Source organism: Ctenopharyngodon idella, chromosome 4 (genome assembly GCF_019924925.1).
Source record: "Ctenopharyngodon idella isolate HZGC_01 chromosome 4, HZGC01, whole genome shotgun sequence".
Taxonomy (NCBI): Eukaryota; Metazoa; Chordata; class Actinopteri; order Cypriniformes; family Xenocyprididae; genus Ctenopharyngodon; species Ctenopharyngodon idella.
The window spans coordinates 8,248,700-8,254,699 of NC_067223.1; the positions used below are offsets into that span (position 1 = coordinate 8,248,700).

Below are 6,000 nucleotides of genomic sequence, written 5' to 3' on the forward strand. Positions count from 1 at the left end.
ACCCCATGGTCACTGTAAATATAATTCATACAATTTTTGGCCAAACTCTTCCTATAAGTTGCACTATTGTGTTGCAAATGAATGTAAGTCAAGCTGGCATTTGCTTTTCTCTGAATCGCGAAGTAATATGTGGCTCTGAAGCATAGCTCAGAGCTTTTGCACTGTCTTTGTGATCCGTGTGTAATTTGCACATTGCACATGCAGTTGCATCACAGACTGCATCGGAAGTGGAAAGATCACATTAGGCCATGGCATGATGTCATTGTTGCTGCTGCTGCCCTCAGCTTTATCTAGAAAACCATTATGGATGTAGCTGAGTGCTGGCGTAATCCTGTGACGTGTGTTTTTGGGGGCATGTGTGTGCTCTCTGTAATCCCAGTGTCTGTTGTGTTTGTAATCCTGTGTGTGTGTGTGTGTGTGTGCGTGTGCGTGTGCGTGTGGTGTGTGTGTGTGTGTGTGTGTGTGTGTGTGTGTGTGTGTGTGTGCGCATTTTCTGTATACTTGGATTTCTGCTTTGGTCTATTTGTTTTCCACCTCCAAAAACCTCTATTCCTGGTTTAGGTGCTTGTTCCTGTTTTTTATGGTCTGTTTCTTCTCTTTTCTTCTTCCTCCATGCAGGTGTGTGACTGCTTTTCCCAGGGGTCCATATGCTGTCACGCTGTGAATAGTAAAAAGGATCTCCCTTTCACCTGTGGAAAATTGATACAATCCTGCTGTGAATTGCTCCATCCTTTTGGAAATTGCTCCAGACTATCAGAGATTTCTCTGAATGTAGAGAGAGCTTCATGTATCTGTTTTCCCCCTCATTGTTTTGGCTCATTGCAATCAGTTCACTATCACTGCTTGTTAGTGTCAGCAGCACCCATGAGCTGCTCTCGTATGAGTGATGTAGCGTGTCAGAGTTTTGAATGCTCTTAAAGGTCCCATATACTGTTTTATGTCCAGCCACTATTTTTCATCACGCATGGCTGCATATGTCAGATGTCATGTGCCACTGCACAGCGCAATTGTCTGTGCAGCCTCAGAGCTCACACATGTTGTATCTGTCATGTAAGAGTGATGATTACTTGAAAACAGGAAGAGCTCTGCTCTTTCCCAGATTAACCTTTGCTTATTGTGCATATCCACCTTATTCCTGACAAGCCTACAGCGTTTTGAATTATGGGTGGCACTTCCAGTTTTGGGAAACTTCCATTCAAAAAGACTGAAACGAATCATTTCAAATCATAAGGTTGCCCTATAAATAAAGCTTATTCTTCAGTTTGATGTCAGTTATGCTTTTTTCGTAAGTTCAATATGGAAGATGAGGATGTAGCGTAAGCTTTTTTGAACTGCGAGAGCCGTTACACTTTCTTCGTAAGATGAATACGGAAGGAGATATTTTACTTTATAACTTGTTAAATATGGATATTTTTCTTACACAAACACATCGCTTCGCTTCAGAAGCCCTTTATTTGCGCCCGGAACTGTGTGGAGTACGTTTATGCTGGATGGATGCACTTTCTTGAGCTTCATACTTCATACTCGTATTATAAAGCTTGAACGCGTCAGGATATTTATTAATATAACTCCGACTGTGTTCATCAGAAAGAAGAAAGTCATATACACCTAGGATGGCTTGAGGGTGAGTAAAGCTTGGGCTAATTTTCATTTCAAAGTGAACTAATCCATTAATAAGTCACCGGAATGCACAAAGAATCTTTCGTTTTTCTCCTCAAATCCTCACTTCTCTTGCCAGGTTTGTTTTCACAGGTAAATACAATTTATTATCTGTCAAAATGATGGAAATCACTTTGAAATAGTATCACGCAATGCTGAAGTTAATGAACATTTTTGATTAAGGCAACGTATGTTATACGTATATATATATATATATATATATATATATATAACTACAGTGATATTTAACCCGTCCATTATTGCTATTGCTAAGAATCGCACTTTTGGGGTTATTCATGGTCTGTTGAAAGTACTTGATGTTTTTAAACTTTTAAATGTCCTTTTAATGTTCGATGGTTGAAGGGTGAGTAGAATAATATCATCATAATTGTACCCAGTTTAAAAAAAACCTATTATCGTGTTCATAGAGCAGGCCTTTCACTGATTGTTTACAGATTAACGGAAGTTACACCCATAATACACCCATAATAAACGCTCAAAGCATCATGGGGCGTAGGAATAAGATGCCTGTAATGAAGCTAACAGTGAAGGAGATAAAGAACAAAACAGTCTTTAATAAATTTAAAAACAGAACACTCAGGAGAAAACAGGAGATTGCAGGAAAAGAATGTAACTTAACCACATTAACATTGACAATACTGGACACAGAACTAAGGAAAATCAGGGGAGAGTAATCAAAGTGAAAAGAGTACCTGAAAACCATACTTGAGTAAAAGTACCTTACAGCGAAAATGACTCCATTACGAGTAACAAGTCACCAATTCCAATACGACTTGAGTAAAAGTCTTAGAGTATCTGACTTTAACAGTACTTAAGTATTTTACTCGTACTGAATGTAGGCTCAAATATGCACTAGTCCTCAACACCTAAGGGACATGCCAGTGAAAAACAAGAAACGGTTGATTTGTGAGGAAAGCAATGACATGTTTATTTTCTAAAACCAAAATAAAACTGAACACCTCAATATTACAATAAATCAACAGCCTCTTACAAACAGACACTCAAGTCTAGTTAAGCTCAAAAAGGGCATAAGTAAACCAATATCCTTCAAAAAGGTCTCTTCAATATAACAGATAAATAAAATAATGTTACGTAAAATGAAATAGTCAAAGCTTACTTGCACTGGATGTGCTAGCTGGTTTCAGCCTCATCACCGGCTGCAGCCATGTCCTCATCTCATATATAAAACACCTGTGATTCAGCAACTACCTGCTAAAGCACTTGCATTCACGTAAAGTAGCCTTGTTTGGGTGAGTAAGGGCATAACTCACAAGATATAGCACTTTCAGTGCCCTGTAGATGGCGATATAACTTATTTTATAGCAGAAATAAACTGCTGCAGAAAAAGTTAGGTGCCATGCAAAATGTAACAAGTAACTGCATTGCTCAACACAAATGTATTGGAGTATAGAGAGTATATACTTATGTACTTACATTTACTCAAATGCTTTACACCACTGGTGTGAAACAAATGAACAACTATGGGAGACATGAACTATGGGAACAGAACTCAAACCAAAACACAACAAACAAGTATTGTATTACTGTTTATTACTGTTAGATAGATAGATAGATAGATAGATAGATAGATAGATAGATAGATAGATAGATAGATAGATAGATAGATAGACTGTAAAACATTTTCTGCTGGTTAAACTTAGAAATGTAAGTTAACTCAACTTGAAAATAAGCTTTGTTTCAACTCAAAAATAGTCAAGACAACGCCTTACTTTAAGTTAAAATTTAAACTTAAAATAATACATTGTCTTGACTATTTGTGAGTTGAAACAAAGATTATCTTCAAGTTGAGTTAACTTATGTTTAGTTGAGTTAACTCACATTTTTAAGGCAGCAGGTGAACTTTCATTTCTAAGTTTAACAGCTGAAAATGAAAATGTTTTACAGTGTAGATAGATAGATAGATAGATAGATAGATAGATAGATAGATAGATAGATCATTGTTATTATTATATATTCAAATTGAAAAATGTTAAAATTTGTTGATGTAAAATGAATAAAACATTGTAGATTCTATACTACAGTTAAAAAAATATATAAATATCAAAAATAATTGTATAAATTATTATAAAACTTTAAAACTTTTTATAAATACATAACTTTATAAATTAGTTATAAATAATTGTATTATTTATAAATTGCTTTATATGGATTTTAAAATATTTAGCGTGTGTGTGTGTGTGTGTGTATATTTGTATATTGTTATTATTAAATAAGAAATGACAAACAATCTTATGATGTACAATTTATGGGATATTCTATACTGTATTTTAAAAATAAAAATAAAATAAATATATTTGTACAATATTAATGATTTTATTAAAGCACAAATATTTTAATGGTTATATAAATAATATAGTCTCATCAGTTAAAAAAAAATGCACCACTCTAGTATTTGTCACTGTCTCTTGCAATTTTCCTGTCTTACTGGGTTTGTGTTGTTTTGACTGCTCTGCGGTATCTGTAATGGTGGAACATTCTGATGGCCTTGTGGTTGTAAGTTGTTTTTTTTTCTGTGTGAAAACCAGGCCAGTGGTGAAAACCATGATGTCATTGTTTATATGTTTGCCCACATGTGTTTGGAGGAATGGCAAAAATGCAGTGATGTCACCGCAATACTCGTGTGTGTGTCGTATGTCTGTCTGCGCTTATGTGTGCATTCGTGTGCAAGAGAGGGAGTTTAAAATGATGACGTAGCGTAATCTGAAATACAAGGAATTGCAGCTGTGTGCTGATTCCGGGTGCGGAGTAAAGCAGGCTTAAGTTATGTCATCTGCTCTGCTCTCCTGTGATGATGCCACAAGCACACGCTGCACTGCTCTGGACTGAACAGAGGACAGTGTGTTTATGGGGGGTGGGGAGGATGTAGTCATGTATAAATGAGCATTTACTATATTATCTTGAGATAGTCTGCTGATATTCAGTACAGCAGTATTTTTCTCTTTTTCTTGTGTGGTATTGCTTATATTATATTATATTATATTATATTATATTATATTATATTATATTATATTATATTATATTATTTTTTTTGACTATTTAAATATTTTATTAGTGCACTATTTTAAGTAATATTGCAACATTTTATTTATTATTTTTGTAGGGAATAGTGTATAAATATATGTTATGTAAAAGCATTTACACACACAATTTGTCCCCATTGATTCTCTGAAATTCAAAATTGTTTTTAAAACAAAATAAACAAATGTTTTGACGAAAGGAATAATACATATTTCAGAATCTTCACTAGACCTTCAAAGATGATTTTTGTTGGCCGTGTCTGTTGCATTCAGGTGCAAGTTTACTGCGGACTTGACATTTTGGTTTATGTTTGATATATAATTTCATTTGCGATACTTTCTTTCATTAGGAAGTTTAGTCACCAACCTCATGATTGTGGTCATGTTGAATAATAATGTTTAATGCATTGGATGCTGATAACTGTGGCATATTTACCCTGCAGGATCTGTAATGAGGTCACCCACAGTTGCAGTTGCGTAATTATTCTTACACTTGCATGGCTATTTATGGCATATTTCTTCTCTAGGCAATCTGTCTCTCTGATTTATTCATCTCTTCCCAATACACCTGGGGTCATTTATAAAACTGAAAGAAAAAAGAAAAAAAACCAATATCATTTGACTGGACAACCAGCCCCTGAGATTGATGTCTTGTTTAAAAGGATATTAATGTAACTGCCATATGAAAACTCATTTCATTCTGCCAGTTAGAATTATTAATGTCTGTTTACACAAGGAGTGTTTTTTTTATTTATTAACACAGCTCCGGGAATAGAAAAACAGGACAGATCTCTTTTCCATACTATCTGCAGATTATCTTGATTATTATGAATTATTTATGATTGTTTATGAGTTAAACATTGATCATCTTCATCTGAAAAAAGAAATACTGTTAAATGTTACATTCAGCACATGTTTTATCCAAAGAAACTTGCATCCAAGTTTATTAAGCATTTACAGTCAAACCAAAATTTATTCAGACACCTTGAACATTTCATTCATTAATACAGTTTATTCACTATAGTTTAAAAAAAAAATGGTAATAAAATATGATAAGATCTCAGAGTTAAACTGTGTCAGAAAAAATTAATCTTAATTATGTCAGATAACACTTAAGCAAAACATGGTCAGGTCAAAGTGTCTGAATAATTTTTGGTTCCAAATTTTTATCAATTTTACTGGTAGTCCACTTTATGAAGAATCTTCGGGCATAATATGCTCACAGTTTGCTTTATTTTGTTATCCTCACTTACATAAATGAACTATAGTGTCCTGCACCCAC

The 6,000-nt window shown here is 34.3% G+C and overlaps 1 long non-coding RNA gene across 1 annotated transcript in view; it reads left to right on the top strand.

Moving 5' to 3' along the window:
• LOC127510386 (uncharacterized) overlaps positions 1–1,450 on the top strand; it is a 75,501-nt gene extending 74,051 nt beyond the window's left edge. Inside the window, exon 4 of the long non-coding RNA XR_007929610.1 lies at positions 619–1,450. This is a non-coding gene — a long non-coding RNA (uncharacterized LOC127510386). The remainder of the gene's footprint in view (positions 1–618) is intronic.
• The last annotated feature ends 4,550 nt before the right edge of the window (positions 1,451–6,000 follow it).